This window comes from Phalacrocorax carbo, chromosome 3 (genome assembly GCF_963921805.1).
Source record: "Phalacrocorax carbo chromosome 3, bPhaCar2.1, whole genome shotgun sequence".
Classification (NCBI taxonomy): Eukaryota; Metazoa; Chordata; class Aves; order Suliformes; family Phalacrocoracidae; genus Phalacrocorax; species Phalacrocorax carbo.
Window position 1 is genome coordinate 53,905,846 of NC_087515.1, and position 19,714 is coordinate 53,925,559.

Consider the following 19,714-nt stretch of genomic DNA (forward strand, 5'->3'; position numbering starts at 1 on the left):
CAATAGAAATTTCAAATAACCTTCCTGTTGACACATTTGTCACCTCATTTGAACGAAATGCAGATCATCCTGAGAAGATGGTAGATTTTCTGTTTTACCTGAGTGGGAAACAAGGTTTGACTTAACTAAGATGTGTTTTGAGAATTGATTCAATTACACTGGCACATGGACTGCAAAATGCTCAAAAATTTTGCTGTGAAGAAATATATTAAGACTTATTTTTCCTGTAGCTAAATTTGCATATCTGCATATATGTTTGTTACCAGTGCTGCATAGTGGTATGAGAATCATGAGAATGCATAATAGAAGCTGCATAGAAGGTGGGTTTGCCTGGTTACCTGAATGGCTGACAAATAAGTTTCAAGTCACTAGATGGGAGAAAAATAGAAAAATTGACAACATTTCTTAGGAGAGTGCCATTTACTTAATGTGAGGACATGCCTTGAGGATATTGAAAATACCGTAGTAATAACCATTCAAAATTTTTATTTTTAATTGCTTCAGGAGCAATCTGGCAATGGTCATCAGTTCACATGTCAACAGAATTACTGTTTATGTGCTGTTTTGCCAGGTCTCATTTTGCTTTCCCCCCAACAGTTTGCTCTGCTACTGCATCTACACACTGATGTCATACTGCTCAAAACACTTTTTAATATTGTGTAAGAAAACTTGTCACGAGGAACTTAACAGGAACTTTATACCCAGTGATCTTTCCTTGACTTTGATATTACTGTAATACTGTGTGGTCAGTCATACTCTTAGCCTCCCTGCTTGCTTCTCCAAATGTTCCAACATCCATTTTCTGCTCCCACACAAATTAATCGGCTACTTGAGATGTATACATCCTTTCCCCCACCTCATTTATCAGTTCTCTTCCTTGTTCTCCTGTTAGCTCCTTCGGTTAATCAGTTATCCCAGTGGTACAGCAGGCAACTCATCTTTCTCCTCTCCTGTGGGCCTCCTTGCAGTCATGGCTACTGTCACAGAGCTTCCTCCAGTTCAGGCTGTTACGTTAAACTAATGGTCCTTCCACCTCTTCCGTCTGTAAACCCATTGCTAGTCATGCTGCACAAAACTTGTATTAGGATTTTTCCATGTATGTTGCAACTCTAGTTGTTCAGTTCAGAAATTTTTTGTCTTTTTTTCTCAGAGATGAGACTAAAAAGTTTGCAGTTTTTACCCCTGGCTGGCAGTAGCAAGCCAGTCTTTTTCTCTCTTCTATGTATTGAAGTTGAACACTATGGGAATTGAGTGGTGGAAGCTGGATAGGGATGGGGTGAGGAGAAAATGGAAGAAGACAGAGCTGAAATGCTCAGATATACAATTTCAGTCTTTCAGAGATGAGGAAGTCATAGGCTTGGCCTAAGACATACCATAAAGGCTGCATAAAGGATGACTGTACTTATACTCTTCAAGTGAGATAGGGTTCAGCTGTGGGAATGGGAAAGCAGCCATCGCTGCCAATCTAGCCTCAGCTGTGTTATACCTGAAGTATTAAAATTGCTAAATATGGAAATGCTAAAATTAAAATGCTGATATTTAATTTTCAGGACTCCCCAAATCAGAAAATTGTTTCCAAAATACTATAGATCAAAGTGGTACTAATAGTAGTAGTAGTAGTAATGATACAATTGCAGTACATTTTCTCTCTGTTCTCCAGTTAGTAAGAAAGTTTCTTGGAAACACTTCTGCGGAGGTGCTGCCCTGTGCCAGTGGAGTGCATAGTTTACACGTGCTGCAGTGCACTGCACTGCTGTACAGTGCAGAGATTCTTGAGCTAGAGCCGAATTGTGATGCTGAAGGGAAGGAAGTACAGTTGTGTCAGTATAGCATGTGGGACGGGCTCTTTGACACTTCTGGTAGGCTGCTGAGGACTGACCGGGCAAATACTACTTCAGGACCTGTGCTAGTGTCTCTGCACAGTGGTGTGTGGTACTGTCTAGGCACAGCTGCTTGCTCAGAGCCAGCCTGATTATCTCTAAGTATTGACATTATACTGTGCTGGCATGTTTTGTGTTGGAGAGGTTCTCAGTCACAATCTCTGAGTATTCAGCAGTTTTAAATAATATTCCATCTAACCCTAAAATTGATTGCTACCTCTGTCAGTTCTCTTTGTTGTGTTAGCAGTTCTGTATCAATAAAAGCATTTGTAAGCATTATCTTTCAGACTGTTTTGCAGGATGAAGAATGTAATCAGTGCTGTTGTAACTTCACTGGTTCATTTCTGCAGCTACCTGAACCTGCCTTCTGGTATGCAAGAAATATAGTTGTTTGTAGAATTCAGTTATATCTGAGTTAGGAACTGCTGACTACTTTTTGTCCTTTGAGAAAGTCAGGAGGCTGAGTTGCATCACACCTGTGAACAGTAATGCCTGAGTTGCCAACCCCTTCTATCTTACTGTTCAGCTACAAAGGATTTTAGCCCCCTTCATAGCTATGGATCCAGCAGCTTTCATCGGCAATGAATTCAAATAGGAAACATTCAGAACAATATCACATGATTTTCTGTTCTGCTTATCATGGCACTCCTACTGAACGGTATAAGATTAAATTTTTGCAATCTACAGCTCACAATCTTCAGTTTTGCAACTGCAGTTTGCAGTTTGTATTTACATGTGAGGATGATAAAGTACTGTTTGACACAGCTCCCTCTAATTACCTCAGTGAAGCCTAAAATGAATTCCCCTTGACAGAAATTAATACCATAGGACATGCCAAGAAAAGACTTTTCTTTCTTACAGTGGCAATGTTGGTTTAATATATGTTATCTCTAACAGGGCATGACTATATTAGATATGAGCTTTATTGAAAGGTTATAGGTTGATTTGAACCTGCTTCTAAAAGGAATACAAAACAAAGTTGTATATACTGTAATGAGATTTATGTTACGGTACATGACCAGGTTGCACAGGCAGATCAAAATATTAATCCATGTATTTTTAAACATCGCAGACAATGCTAAAGCAGTATTTATGGTGTCTTGGACAGAAAATACAAATGTTCTGAGTTCAGACATTGTAAAAATTATTTTACTTTTCCATTTTTATTTAAGAATTGGTTTACTTAAAACCTAGCCCATTCCTTCAAGGCATATGTGCACATATTGCCCTAGAACTGTACAGGAGGGTTTGGTTTTGTAATTAAGCCTATTTAAATTGTTTGCACTTCCAATTAGTTCTGTTCATTCTAGTGTTTTTCAAAAATAGAGGTAATATAATGAACATAGCCTGCAGTTTCCATTAACATTTGATTCACTGTTCCCGATTTTTATCAAGGGAATGTACCAACATAGCAAGTTTTTTATATCTTTTATTGGATCAATCTAGAGGTGAAAGCACCATGCACACCACAGAATAAAAGTAAACAGCAGCTGCTACAGCAAAGGGTCACTGTGACAGATGAGATCAGTGTTATCACATGTGTATGGTAACTTGAGCTGGAAAGGATCTAGGGATTTCAGATAAACAGCGCTTCTCAAGTAGGTTTAATTTCTTGCTTCCTGGCACAGATATACCAGAAGATGTATTTTGTCATTGTGTTCAGGTATTTTGTGTGGTTATATCCTTGCTTTTTCTTTGATTTCTGTTATGTGGCCTAATTAAGCAGGAGATAATATGTATTCAGAAGGCGGCTATCATCTTAGCTGATGAGCTATGATATATCACCTTGATAATGCCATAGCTTCACTTTGTTCCAACACAAAATGTGTCATTGCTGTGATTTTTGGAAGAACAACATTAATTCCTTAGTGCTTAGCAGCTAATCTAGTGCCAGGCAGCACTGCTCCAGCTGAGAACAGCCAGCGTTGACAACCACAGCTCTGAGCGTGGTGACTGGTGCATTGATAGGATTAGCTGTTCAGAGTAGTGTGGCAGCAGCCCCACATTTCAAACCCACTGTATCAGCTCAGAGAAAGGACTTATACATAGGAGCTGGCTAGATTTCACTGGTCATTAAAATAAAAAAGTAAACGTTACAGATTATACTCGCTCTGCCCTTGTTAAATGGCAACAAAAATCTATCCCATCTCTCTGTATGGCGTCTTGTATTAATGAGGCTTCATGCATAGAAATTTCCATGAGTGGTGACCTCCAAGTATCTTTGAAATAATTAATAAGGTGCTTAGAGGGACAGATTTGCATATGCATGAAAGATCATTTATGGTTGTTTAGCTACTGTGCAGGGCAAAGATTCTCATAACATTACCTCAAAGCAGGAGCTGTATACAAATATACCATGTGCTACCCCATTTAAACACACACTGTTCTTATGATCACCATTTCATTTTAAAAATAGTGTTACAGCATTATGGGTCTTGGTCCCCATGGTAAAATAAACTTCCATGGATCTTGGGTAGAAGAAAAGTTGGTGAGGCTAAGGAAAGGCAAGGTTTTACACTGCTGTAGGCACTCTGCAAAAATGTCTTTGCATCACTTTATTTCTTACGAGTAATCATATGCATGATGTACTTTAAAAGAATCCAGATAAAAGATGCAGTTCTCCTGATGACTGCAAAACACTGCTGTATCTGGAAGTAATCTAAGTTTACCACACATATATAAATAAATAAGTGAAATTACCACCAGTTTGTGTATGGAACTGCTAATAAAAAAGACTAAAGCTTTAAAGTGTAATAAGTTGCTTTAAGAGCCAAGTTCCATTGAAAGAAAGCTTCTGGGGAACAATTAAGGAGGCATATGTATTAAGATTAAATTTCTTATCCCCATTGGATGCTATTTGTATAATAACAGTACGTTCTTGTTCCTACAGAGGATGTCAATGCAGTGGTGAATCTCTGAATCATCTTTTAAATCACAGTACCCAAAAAGAAAAGGGAAGAATAAATACGTAGCCTAAGCAAAGCCTGCAAGTAAAAGGAAGAAGGAAAACTGTTTGATCAGATCACTCCAAATAGTGTGTTTGAATCTTTTCTCTTTCAGACAAAATCTCTATTAAATTTAGGAAGGCGCGTGTGTGCAAGGGGTTTTAAAGTGAAGGTCAGTGATCTATGAGCAGAGCCTTTTCAAGAATGTAATGAGGAAGCAAGCATAGGTTAGTGGTGCTTAAAATGGAAGAGTGCACCAGTTGGTATAAGAAATAAGATCTACCCAGTGTGAAGCCTCAATATGTCAATAGTTTCCGAAATCTGTGTTTTCCAATAATCCTGCTTAAAAATATTTGAGGTAACTCTGAAAATGCAGGAAATGGCAGTTTATTATTAGAGGTAAAAAATGAGAAGGATTGAAAGCAGACACATTTGCAGGTTTCAGAAGTTCTTCAAAGTGCTCCTTCAGTTTAATATTTAAGGGGTGTTAAATTCTTGACAGCTATAAACTTTTTGTAGTTTCTTGTTATATGAAATATCTGAGCGTATAGAAGCAGGTGTAGGGGGCTGGAGAAATGCTTTTTATTTTTTATATATTGTACATCTTATAAGAGTCTCTTCCACCACTCTGAGAAATTAATAAACAAGCAATTACAGTTTTTGGAGCAAATGTGGTGACAGTTCTAGTTGTACGTTTCTTTTTCCAGCATTGCCCATGACAGGGAAAATGCAGATATGCAACCATGTTGTCTGTTTCTGTTTTTAAAAGGATATCTGAGCACCTTTTGGAAGGACATTTGGCAATAACTGACCTTTCTTTTCCTCTTTTCTGGACTCTTTTTGTCATTAATTTCCCATGGCTGAACCCTGCTATCTAGTGTGAGGAGGGGTTGCATGCACACTAAGTTGCTTCTTTTCATTGCTCCCTCTGCAGAGCGAACTCAAGGACTGCAGTGGTGAAAGGCGGTATAGAGGAAACCCTTTTCTTCCTGACATTTCCAAAAAGTTCTTCATAAAAAGCAGATTATACAAGCTACTATACACATGTATTGGTTTGATGAACAGTGAACCTTAGATCATTTCCCTATATAAGAATAATTCAGCAGTTCAGCCTATTTATTAATTCTGACCATATATTTCCTGTGTATTATGGGAAGAATAAGTATTTATTAGGGCTTATTTCCCTTCTTCATGTTCATACTATTACAGCTATTTTATAATTCACGTTATGATAGTTTGAACATACTCCGTTGACTTAGTTGTATATATTTCTTTGTAAGAGGCAATGTCTGCCCCTTTGGGCTTATTGTTTGAGCAGGTAAAACATGGGATGAGAAGCAGGGGCAACAAATCACGTAGAGATTACACAAGAGGTCACTGACTGAGTTTGTGTTGGAACCCAGGTGCAGTCAGTCTCATTACAGTGTTCTTCCCATGAGCATATTTTTTACCCCTAAGGTGTTTTAAAAGTAGATTCCTCTAATTTCCCTTCATTTAACTTTCTACAAACTCTTGGTCAATATGCTAAGACGAGTAATGATTTTTTTCTATAAGAGTGTATGTGCACTGAACAAGTGGCATAGATCTTCAGCACCCTGGAGGAGAGAGCCTGTTCACAAAAGTTTGTCCACTTCCCCTATTATTTTTTAAAATTGTTGGAAGCTTATCAGAGAATACAGCTACACTGCTTTCTACCCTGGCCTAGCAGGTAAAGCTAACCTGACCTCATTCAAGTAATTACAAGTTTATTCCAACCAGACTTTGACAGAGAAGGGAACCAAAAGCATATGGGTAAACCAGATTTTTACTCCCAAGAGTTCATAGAATTTGCAGCAGTTTCCTGAAGAACTTTTTATGGTCTTCTGCATTGTCCTCTCACTGTGGGCATAAAATAAACATGAACCAACAGCGTATCAAGTGTTTTTCTGTGTTCCTTTACTAGAGCAAGTGCATGAGGCTAGCTCAAAGGACGTGGTTAGAAGTCACAGCTCCTTCATTTCCATTTTCAATGTTGACTGAATTTCGAGCAGCGACATCTGAGGTTTCTTCCCTCAAGTCTTTGCTCTGTTTCTGTAACAGCAGATTGCCAACTCCGTATCTAAGCAGTCTTGAACTCTTTAGGATAAGAAGAGCTTGATCCCATGGTATATTTCAGACAGGCATTGGATTCTTATTTGGGAACAAGGACACTGAAATCACACCATGTGATCCGCACAAATATCTGAGCTGTCATAATTAAATTTAGCATGAGGTATCTTACCATAGGTGTTTTTCTCCCTTATCTCTTACTAGTTCTTCTGCTGCAATATAATTCATTTGTAAATTGCATGGAGATGACAGTGCACATAGGCTTGCTCTGGTGAGTAATAGTGAAGGACAAGAGATAATGAAAAAATCTTGCTTAGAAATTAATTGGCTTTAAGAGCAACTAGTAATGAACTTTCAAAGCAGACTTCTTGTCCTATAAAATAAGATGCCCAGAGTCAAAGTAAAATAGATACACTGAAGCAGTGGCAGAAGTTAGGGGTGGGGGTGGGGGTGTCTATCCATCTTTTGTCATTTCTATGTCTATCTGAAGTGGAGGTGAAGCCATTTTCTACTTCATCTTATTAAGTGCTGTTATAGCAAGTACAATGATTTTGACTGTATGTCCTTGAAGTCTGTCTTCTCTAGAAAAACATATTTTTAAAGAAAGAAGGATCAGCTTCTGAGCGAGAAACTTTTGTGTTCATTCATGGTTGCAATGTTACTTCAAACGAGGACTAGATTCAGTTGTCCCTGGATGGTGCTTAGAAATCCTGAATGGCCTTGTTTGGTGCTCCCATGTAGTCCGTGGGCAGTTAATGTTAGTGAGGAAGACTCTGTGTGAAAGATGGAGATAAATAGAAGGAAGGAGTAATATACAGGGAATAGGGGAAAAGGGGTTCATGAAGGGAAGGAACTGAGAGAGAGTCAAAAGAGGCAGTGCATTAAGGAGAAGAGTTGGTGACTACTCAAGGAATTAAATAAAAAATACCTAAAGAGGGATTGTGGATAAGATGAGAAAATAATGCCTCCAGCTTCCCTCACATTTTGGCAAGGCTCGGAATTTAAGTTTTTATGACAGTAGTTCAGTGGTTTATATGTGGACTGTTCTTCCACAGACTGGAGACATCTGAGTGTTTGTCCTAAAAATGTCCAACAGACTGTAGAGGATGCTAATTTTTACAGCTGGAATGTGCTCGAGGTGTTTATGTTAGACTTGTAGAGCAGCATGAGGGGAAGCTGGCCTTTCATGCCTGGATAATTAGAGGTTTCCTAATAGATCAGGTTTTATCTGAGCAGAAGGTCTCTTTCAGTGTAGCGCCATCTCTGAGGTGGGCTGTGCAAGCAGCAGCCTTTATAAGAAATTACTGTCTGCTACCTTATATACTTCATAAATAACCTGCTGGGATCAACTGTGGCACATTCAGCATGTGTTTAGTCTCTGAAGCCTGATGATTAATATTCCCTGAGTCACTTTCTTAGCCTTGGTCTCCCACATGGCAGCATGTAGAGCTGCTGCCATATCACAGAACCAGCTAAGGACATTCCCCTTCAACAAGGAGTTGGCTTTAATTAAATTTCTATGTCTGGAAAGTGAAAATCTAATTTTCTTTTTGACATTTTCTATATTACTACTTAGACAAAATTATGAAAATAATTAATCCCTGTGAAGCAGACATCAGCATTATAAGGGGTACAAAAATATTGCACATAAATAATACTACTAATCACCAATCTGTTGTAATTTATCGATGCAAATTCTTATTAAAACTCTTAAATCAGATTTGTTCTCTATATAGCAGATGTCTCAAATGATTGCACAATGTAGGTGCAAGTGAGGGTTATAAAAAGTACCATGGTTCAAAATGCATCTCAACAAATTATATCTCCCCAGAAATATATTTCAAGAAAAGAAAGAAATGGGGTAAGGAGATAAGGTATATGGTTTAGAAAAGAGATTTTCATTCTCTATCTGGATCAAATACAGTTTAATATAGTGGTGTCTGAAATTGATGATAAATGAAAGCTCTGTATGCAGTAACTTAGTGTTCTTATTCTGGTCTGTGAGGAATCCATATTCACTTTACAGAAGCCATCATGTCACCTACTGTCAGTTGGTAGCCTTGTTTCCTTCCCTAAGAATGCAGAAAAGGATCTTGTAAGTGTGGAAATCAAACCACCTCTTTGTAGCTGAAGCACTTTGTGGAAATCAGAAGTGAGGGGAGAACAACATGGTGTCATTTGCGCTGATGAAATGCCACAGAGATGCAATTTGCAGTGCTTTTATCAAGATCCTTTCATACTAACTAAAAAATAAAAGATTTATGAAAAATGAACATCTGCACATTGCACTGTGTCAGTCTCACCATTAGCTGAAGTATCACAGCTCAGTATTTTTCCTTAGAATTTGATGCCATAGGCCAATTTCATGAATTGGTCCTTGGATATTGCAATTGTAATTTATCTGCTTGAGATTTGTTAGGGTTTTTTGCTGGATGGTTAGGAACTGCCATTGCACAGAGAGGGTAGGTGGAGCAATGGCACTGAACACAGACAGCTGGGAGAAGACCATAGGAAGAGGTAGCAGTCCAAGTAAGTTTGGATTGCAGGGTCACAGCCCATTACAAGAAGACACTAACCAGTTAAGCTGTTGCTTATACAGGTTTCCCACTATATGATAAAAGAGTAGTCTTATCTGGAAATAAGTCTAGATTCTTTAAGATTGAAAAAATATATGTTTAAGCAGATGGTGAGTTTTAATAAGGTCTTGTAAAGGAATTATTCAGAGGCTTATAGTTAGCTTTTTTTACTTCGATGCCTGATATATTTGGGCTAGTTTAGAAATGTTTATGTTTTATTTTCCAATTTTAAAAAGAGTGTAGCCTCATTATTTCAATGAAAGTAACAGGACAATAGGATCTGCCAGAACAATTTAATATCCTGTTATTTACTGCAGTATTTTATGTTTTGAGCTTTAAATATCTGTAAGGACACTCACATAGCAATTTTCAGAGTTTAGGTGAATAGCATGGCTGGACAGAATCAGGGGAACCTTCTGTAAAGGAACTTTCTTAGTACACAATTCAGTCTGATTCATAGCCAAGTAGGGGAGAAAAGGTGGAAGAGGTAGTTAGTTGAGAAAGACAGTCAAACTTACATTTTGCATATACATTGTTTAAATGGCTTGAAAATGAGGATGAAAGAGGTTCTTTTATAAGACTTACCCATTACTGAAGCACTCACGGAAGTGAAACTTGCCAGACCCTTTCTAGTTGCGTCCTTCGCTAACAATTCCGGTTTGAACAGTATTAACACGCTCTGTTGATATCTTTGCATAGTTTGCTTGCTGCAAATGCTGATGGATAAATTTCAACAGTAAATAATAAGTTGTAATACAGCAACATTCATAAAAGTACATAATATGTGAAATGTTATGCATTAAATGCCTTGAACAGGCCTAGACTGAAATTCCACAATGCATCCTATAACCTATTTCTTCGTAACAGAGGTCAGAATGTTACAGGAACAATTATATTTGAAATTGAGAGCATCTAGTAGCATCCTGGTGTGCTTGCACAGTCACCCACTATCTGCCTGTCAGTACCTGTTCTCTTGTCTTCTCTGTTCACTTTTGCCCTAGATGTCTCTTTTTAAACCTCATAAAAAACGAGGCACCTGCTATAAAAGCAATGATCTGACAAAGTGTGCCATTCTTGCCATTTGGCACACACCTCAGCTACTCCACCTTCAGCTCAGTGGCTCGCACTGCACCGGACACTCACCAAACTCTTCAAGAATGCTTTTACTGTTAGACTTTTACTGAAATGTCCAAAATATCTAGGGCAGATTTTATTGTATTAGCATCAAATTAGAATTCCAAAGAAACTCTCACACCTGTTTAAGAGATTTGGTTATGACTGTGAGTTCATTTTATATATGTGTAAAACACAAATAGCTTATTTGAAGGTGTTAAAAACAGAAAAATGAAACATCTTACTGGGAAGTACAGTGAAAAAGCTATGCACAGTAAGTCTCCTGCTTAGTTGTTCTGATTTTTTTCTTTGTTCCTCTTCTTTTTTTTTCCCCCAAGAGTAAGCCTATCCTGATTCTACATAATTTCTTTTCACAATTTATTTTTCACTTTTTTCTTTTTTCTGAGAAGCAAAATACTTTCTGTTCTGTCCTTCACTGCCATTCCCTTTGTGTCTGCCCATTTTTGTTGTCTTATTTGCTGATTGCTAAATATTACTGACTCACCCTCTGATTCTTTTACACCTCCTTTTCTCTTGCTCTTCATTTTTCCTTTTGCCTTTTTTTTTCCTCTCCCTCACCTTGTCATGCCTTGCTGTCTCCTCCCACCCTCTTTTCCCTAATTGAGATTTCAGTCACTCTTGACCTCTTCTGTAAAGACCGCAAAGCAGTGAGGCCTCTGGGCAGATAAAAGTATAAGGAAATTGACTCTGGAGGTGGAGTAATGTAAAGGGGTCACTTTTGAGGGTCAGTTTTATTGTCTGTGATCACTAGGAAAAGGGCGTTTGGTGGTGTCCCTTGGCAGTATAGGTGAGCCAGCTAGGTCTTAATGCCTGACCTTTTTCTTTCCCGTCTCTCAATGCTCACCTTAGACAGCAACCAGTGAATCCTGAACAGGAATATTCACATTCACTTGTTGCATGCCTGGCACTGTGACTCGGTGTCCCCTAGAGAGAGGCAATGGGTGGAGTTACAGTTTAAAGCTGGTCCTCTCTGATAACTTTTTTCAAGACAGATGCTTGGGAAAGAAAATCCTGTGTCAAATGGAGCGTGGGGCTTGGGGCCTTGGTTATTTGTTTTGTCAATAGCACGTGTTGCTTCCTTCATTATCCTTACCAGGTAAGAAAACAGTTAATAAGAGTTTGGGGCTTTTCCCCTCTCTCTTTTCTCCTGTAACCATGCACGCACATAAACATGCATAGGCATGGCCTTCAGCAGGATTTCTGGCCGGCTAGAACACAAACTAAAGTACCAAAAATTTGAAAAGTCCTTGTGTTTGCTTTCTACTGTGTTTGTAATAAGAAAGAGTGCAATGCCAGGTACAAAGGAAGCTCAGCTTTTCAGTTAAATAGGCTGCCTGGCACAGTCAGATTTTGTTTTTCATGATCCATTGCCCCAAGTAATATCTTCTGTTTATATCACTGCTGGAGGAAGGCTGGAAATTATGGAGGCGTTTTTGGTAATAACTGCTAGCAGGGAGACAGTATTTACCAGAGAGTCTGCAATGAGACTCTCAGGTAAATAATAAGCATTTTAGAAAAACTACCTAATTATGTATTTAATCACTTGGAGCCGTTCCAGTCACTTGGGAAAATAATGTGCATTTTGTAAATCTGCCTAATTATTTATTTGTGAAGGAAGTCATTCTAGCCTCTGGGGTAAGTAGTGTGAATTTTGTGACTTTCCATACAATTCTGTTCTGCCTGAGAATGTCCATATTTAAAAAAAACCAAACCAAACCAAAACAAAACAAAAAAAAGACACCCAGACAACAATGCCCCAACATACCAAGCCAAGAGAATGCAAAAATACATTGTTAGCAAATGCAGTGGTTTGTCTACTTTTCTATCCAGTGATCTAGTATTTCTACAAAGGCTTCAAACTTTATTCTGCTTTAACATATCTGTCTTCTGTTCTCGATGGGAAGATGAGCATTGAAGTGCAAGCAGCCATATTTGTAGGTGGCACACCATGTGAATAGGGAGTTCTGAGGCCACTAATGAATCAGACTAACTCTAGTCAGCAGTTATTAAAAGCTGGAGAACACTTAAGGTCAGAAACTGCATAGTGTCTTTACACTGAATGTGACATTTTTCACTTACAATGGTATGAATAATGGATTGCATACTTTGACCATAATTAGTTACTAGCAAGAGAACTGAATGTCTGATATATATCTGTCAGAATTAAAATAAGTAATTTTTCTTACAGTGTATCTGTCAGTCCATGGGGAGTTATTTATTCTGCTAGTATACATTCTTCCATCTCTCAATTTGTGCTTTTTTCACTCTGGGTTTTTCCTTTATTCAAGAATTTACAGACTTGTTTCCATAGACTATCATGAAAGCTATTATGAATTTACTTGGTGTGACTCTCTATTTGCTGTGCATTTTCCAGTGCTACAGAAGTCCACTTGAGAAATCGGGTTTTATTTTTGCTAAAAGCTAAAAATAATTTTAATCAGAAAATACCTCAAGGCAGAAGTATTTACAAATGGTATATTTACCCTAATTATTATGAATTTTTGTAATAATAAATCTAGTCAAGAGGAATTATGTGAAGAATCAATTTCTTGGCATTGCATTTTCTTACAAAAGAAATTCAGGTTTACCTATAAAAATGCAAAATACTGTCAGCATTTAGAATATTTTCATTATCAAAACAAATGTTGAATATTGTTTGAGAAAAAAATCTTAATGTGTTGATTTGGAAAACTAGTCACAGCCTCCTTCTCTCCTCCCAACTTCATCAGGATTTATGGGCATGTTACATGAAATTCTTTTCCCATCACAGAAGCAACATCCAAAAGCTGAGGACAAAACAGTCACATTATGCCTGTAATAAATGTTGCCCCTAAAGGGCCTAATCTCTTGTGCTCAGTTGGATGACATCCACAATAAATAAGAGGAAGAAATTCTAACAAAGATTTCTTGTGTCATTCTGTCCCCTTTCCTGTTTCATCTTAGGGTAACCTAGGACTCCCCAACCTTTTATTCATTGCTCTTATTGCAAGTAACCTGTAGCTCCCTCCTTTGTTTCCCTCTTTTCAGAAAATTCTGGGTATGCTGCTGCTTAGATTCAGTCCTTCACCGATGGAAGGAATATTGCTCATCTGCAGAGCACAGCAACATGCATAATTAGCAGCACATGCTTAACCCAGTTGGTTTGTACTCAAATGCTTATGTTTATGCATAGACTTGCGTAATCTCCTGGATAAAGAAATTTTCATGCATCAAACTTATTGCTAGATAGCATCAATGTCATCAAGATGGACTGATTCACTGAACTGCTTGATTATTTCCAAATAAACCCATTTCCCCTGCATTTTTACAGCATATTTGGAAATACATCCTAACCTGAAAAACACATTGTTTTAAAACACATTGTATTCAAAAGTAATTTCAACCTGTCAGACATTGTATGACTATGCAGATGCACTGAAAGCAAAATAGTGTATTTCATGTACTGGATGAAACTCATGAAAGTGTTTTCCCTCCTTTGTTCCACTGCTTTCAATTCTAAGTCCCAGTTAAGCAGCATTCTGTAATAGATATGACATTTAAATGGACATATAACGTTTGCTAATGGAAAAAAAAAACAACAAAACAAAACAAAACAAAAAAAACACCTCTAATTCATCTGCATTATTCAAATTTTGTTTACAAAGTAGTAGGCATTCACAGCATTTGTAGAACTGAAAAACTCTATGACACAGTGGACAGACCTCACACTCTAGAACTACATTACGAAGCAGCACAACACTGTGACTTGGTGCAAACAGTAAGGTCCAAACTTAGAGCAAACCTAAAATGATTTAACCTGCGCTTTCATTTTAGCCATACTGGAGCCTGGACATTAATTAAAATTTGGGGAGGTAACAGTATTTCTCTACTATGGGCCAGCTCTATGCTGGGCTTATTCGCCAGATGCTTTATAAGTTGTATAGGGGATGCTGTTCAACAGATTATGACAACGAAAGTCAGGATATTCCCTATTCATCTTGTACTGGGAGTTTCCTAACTCTAGCATGATCCTGCTATGGCTGCTCTGCGTGTGTTAAGGTCACTTTCTCTCTCTCTCGCAAAGCAGCCAAAAGCTGTTGATAATCAGTTGACAGGAAAGTAGGAAAACTGAAGTGATATTATATGCAAGATAAGGAAATTTGCACCCACACTTTTGGTATGCCAGAAACCAGGACTGGTGTGTGACCAAGACGTTTTCTCAAAGACGATTACTGCTTTAATTATGGTAATTAAAAGTGCCATGTAATTCATATTATCTCATAGGTTAAATATTTGAAAGCAACATTAAGCTGCAACTGAGAGTCAAAGCTTCTTTTTACTAGAAATCTTTATTGTCCTTTCAGAGCAGTGTTCTAAAGTGGTACTTATTATCCTGCAATTATTGGAGTTACATATTTTTAAAATGGGAGATTTTGCTGCTCAACTCCCAGTGAAACCAATGGGAACTCTGCATGGATCTTGGTATTTGAGAATTTAAGCTAAAATTATTCACTGTTTAAAATACTTCTCTGCCAAAGTTTAAAAGGATAGCATTTGAATCTTGAAATTGAAAAGGACCTAGGATGGAGAAAAGTGTTTGGGTTTAATCATAACACTGAAATTCTGTATATTGAATTCAGCGCAGTAACACAGCACTCATGAATTTGAAAACTTAGGTTTTGGTGGGCCTGTGTGTGTGTAGGGAGCTTCTTGGCCATTTAAATAGAGACCAGAAAACAAAGACTATTTCTTAGATAAATTAAATGTCTTATCTTAGGTGCTATTGGAAAATGTGGATTTATGCCAACAACAAAGACAAAATGAGATGAAACTCCGATCCTGAGAATTCAAAGGCGCAGAAGAGTCTTCTTATGAATGACAATTCTGTATTTCGGGGAGGTTGTAAATATAAAATGTTCTCTAGGCCATATGTTGTGATATATCCAAGGAACTTGAAAATATGGTCCTCTGTCTTTTCTAGTTTCTCACGGTTCTGGTATGATGGCATTCTTTTTTAATTCACTCTTTGCTCTATTTTGAGAGGCAGTTTTACATCTGAAATTAAGGCATAGTACTAACAGTATGACACATACAGTATGTTATTGTTTGCAGCCAGAAAGTGTATACTAATGTGCCGGAAAAATCTGGAAGAGATAACACTGAAATCTTGGCTTGCTTCAGCCACCCACTTACAAACTGCTGATCTGGCAGCATGTAGACATAGACTTACACCCAGAAACTTGGGCAAATCCAAGCAGAATGTAATGATTTGCACCTGCAAAGAGTAGTCCTGATTCAACTTCCTATTCTGTTGAGTATTTATAAAATGAACTGAAAGTACTAAGGTTACTCTAGATCGACGTTTCTGATCCCTGTCTATCAAGTTTCATATGTATACAGATATGTAGACATAGCTGTATTTTGCTTTTACTTTATGTCCTCTAACTTTATCACGATAAAATTTTTATTTTGGGAAGATAATGCAATTTAAATGCACAAGCACATCTTTATTTAGCTTTACCTTACATTTTTACATTTAACTAAATACATAATTTAGCTTGATCAGCTAAATTTAACTGTATCGGCTAAATCTTGCTCTGACCGTTCTTTCAATAAATATCAATCAACTTTCCTGAATTTTTCAATCACCTAGTGAACAGCTTTACACTGTAGTTCTAATCCAATCACCCTACTGTATATTGAATATCTATATATAATAATAAAGTTATCACAGCTGAAAGCAAAATATGATTACAAAGTGATTGATTTGAAGAAGGAATTATTACTTTGATTATCCATGTTTAAACATGAATTCTTGAAAGGTGATTCTCTTAAGCACATTTTGTAGGTTCTTAAATTATGTTACGTGAGGCTTTCCACTTATTTTAAAAGTCCTTCTCTATTCCTTCCAAGGGGCTAGGGAAATGTAACTTTGCAAAGTAAACATATTACTTCTTTGCCTATTAGAAGAGTTTTTCTCTTGCCCTTGGAGAAATGAGATCTCCCAGGCTTCTTGAGACAATAATCACTAAAAAACTGGCCTTCTCTAACAGTCTGAACTCATATTTTTGATGCCAGAGCTGAAAAATTTACTGCCAAAACAATTGTTTCCATTTCCATACATGTAAACTAAAACTCTTTGTTTTTGTTGTCTTAAATACATGTCGGTAGCCTATATATAAAATGACAAATTTAAACTCAGGTTGTGCAGTAAGCTTCCTGTGTGGCTTCTCCCTAATACCACTCTTTGCACTTTCCCTTGTGTGCCTGCTCAGCCAATCTGACTCCTGAGAAAGTCTCTGATTTTATTCGTGTGTCACATTGTATAACGCCACATGCATTATGTATTCATGTTATCATTTATAAGCTGTGTGGTTACGTGCAGTTATAGTCACTTTAATCAACTCTTCTGCCCTTGCCCCACCAGAATTTAACTGGAGCACCTTTACAATTCCAGACTGCTGAGGAATATAAAATTGCACAGTTTCTAGTACAGCCTGCAAGAGAAACATTTTTCGTTTTTCATTTTTTTGTCTCCTCAAAATGTGCACAAACACTGCTAAAAGTTAGATTTGTTGAAGAGCTGGTCTGGGCACAGTTCAGTGCAAGACCTGTACAATTAAAGGTATCTTGCAAATCTAAGGAATGAAATTGAAACTTTATGCTCTTAGACAAGGAAGAATTCTTGATTTCCATTGGCACATGCTCTTAACTCAGAGCAAGCTTTAAGATTATGACACTTTGTATATGTTGGAAGTCTGCTTTGCATAATTTGAGAGGTTTTTAAAAAAATACTATACTATTCCTCTCCCTCAGGGGTCTCTACAGTTGGAATCTTAGTACTAAGGGAGTCTGCTTTTACAAGCATCTGGATATGAAAAATAATACTAATAAGATTTGTAAAACTCTTTTTAATATTTTTGTAGGAATATATTTGTAATATATATATATAGAATACAGGATGAATGGTGGGGTTTTATGGCTTAATATTGCTCAGTTAGGTTGACTTGCATTGGTCCCTCAAGGTTTTGCCACTGTTCATTTTATCCATTACAAATTCATGTTGTGCATTTTATATAAACATAAATATTTGTATGTGTGACTAGTACATATATATATTCAAACACAATACATATACATATACACTCACACATGCAAATATATATATAAGGGTATAGGTTTTGTGTTAGAAGTTAATAAAAGTTAGAAATTGCCACACTGCTTTGGCTATTTTGTTTACTGAAGTCAGATTTTCCTTTTAGATATTTCCCTGCAACTCCAAATGAAGAAGTTTTGTTGTGATTCTTTATGTTATATCAGAAGAATTGAACCACTGACTATTAAGAACTATAAAGATTTCGTATCATAACGTGAAACATGCATACTCTGCAAGTGGGTCAGTTACAGTGGGAATTTCTGCCTCTGTTTTTCACTATTTCTTTAAGTTGCATTCTCATATTCTTTCCCTTACTGTAGAATACTCTGTTCTTTTTTTTGTTTGTTGTTTTGTTTAGTCATTCATCATCATTTCATTAAAAAAAAAAAATCCGTATTTTTTACCATAATGTGATTCAATGTAATGTGAAACTCATGTAGGTATAGGAATAGGAACAAAGGTGAGAATAGATACTAAGAGAAATAAACAAACATCAAGGAAAGATGGAATGGAACTCCAGCCAGTAGAAAACAGCTACAGAAGTCAAAAAAGAGACTGTTGGCTGCAGGGAGAAAGCATGGAATTAGCAGTATCTCGTTCTTCTGTACTTTTCAGAAGGTCATGACAGTGTGGGGTAGATGATCTCCCAACCCTGGGGAAAGCTACAGTGTAGGCGATACTTTCCTCCTCTCCACCTTTTGGCCTTCAGGGGTAAAACCACAGAGATTTTCAAGCCAATATGCCTACTCTGAGGAACTGAAGGGGACTTTCAGAGAGCTGCTGTTTTGCTGTGACTGTCTCTTCCCTGGGCTGAATGGCTGTTTTCTCAAGCCCCCTCCTTAGTTTTACTCCATAGCCGCCCAATTACTTATTTTGTGTACTCTGTTCATTCACCTTTTCTTCTGGACTACCTGGCCATTCACTTTTCTTCCTTCTTTATATCATATTTCTTCTTAACAACACTTTCCCTACATCCTAAAACAGTATTTAAGGAATAAGTGATATTTGACACTAGGGATATGTTAACTCCATGTGACGTTTATGTCTCATTACTTCTTCGCATGTGTGTCTAGTTTACTTAAGGTCTATGTAGTTTACTTAAAGCAAGGGTTTGCTTGCCCGTCTAGCTCAAGGGGAGTTTTATTGGTCCTTACTATTGTAAGCCTAAATCTCCACAAGAAATTAAAAACGCAATTAAAAGAAAGTTTTAAGGGGAAAAAAGATGCATTTTAGAAGACTCAAGAAAACATTTTTAAAGCAGGATATTTAGTTAGGAGGATATTAAAATATGCATAGGGACATGAATCAAACAGTGCATAATGTTGCAAGACTTAAAGATGTTCTGGATGAGTCACTGAACATAGGTGAAAAACAGAAGCAGAACTGCAATACCATTAGATACTATGAAGATTACATTTGAGATAAATATAAGCACAAGAAAAAGTTGGTAGAAATTATTCTGTCATCTAATTTTGCTGGCTAGTGAGAATCTATATGGCTATTAAGCTCTGAATGGTTAGCATCTTGGAAACCCTGCTGAAGGACACAAAGAGATCACAGTTATTAGAAGTGAAATGGGACACAATAGCTCTATTAGAACCCCCATTTCTAATAGTCCTTTGCTGCTCTCTGAAGCGGTCAGCACGGCATCTGTCTGTTTCTTCACTGTAAAAGGCTGAGTATTCTCTGCAAATAATGCAATCAACTATCAACTGATAATGCTTATAAAATCTTTGGTGGCTGGGAAAGAACCTTTGTTACCTCAGATGTCAGTTCTAGGAGAAAATAACATGCAAATGTAACAGATCCTGTTGTACATGGCATTACGGTCCAGCATGGAACTAAGGCTTACAAAACTGTTAATACCACGACTCTAAAACTTGGTTTCATATGCAAAAAGTCTCTGTTAGAAATTTGGATGTGTGGCTTAGTTATGAAATAGGACACTTCTGAATA

The 19,714-nt window shown here is 37.2% G+C and overlaps 1 protein-coding gene across 2 annotated transcripts in view; it reads left to right on the forward strand.

The window, feature by feature from the left end:
* PRKN (parkin RBR E3 ubiquitin protein ligase) overlaps nucleotides 1-19,714 on the forward strand; it is a 775,925-nt gene that overhangs the window by 488,138 nt on the left and 268,073 nt on the right. The gene's annotated exons all lie outside the window — the stretch shown is intronic.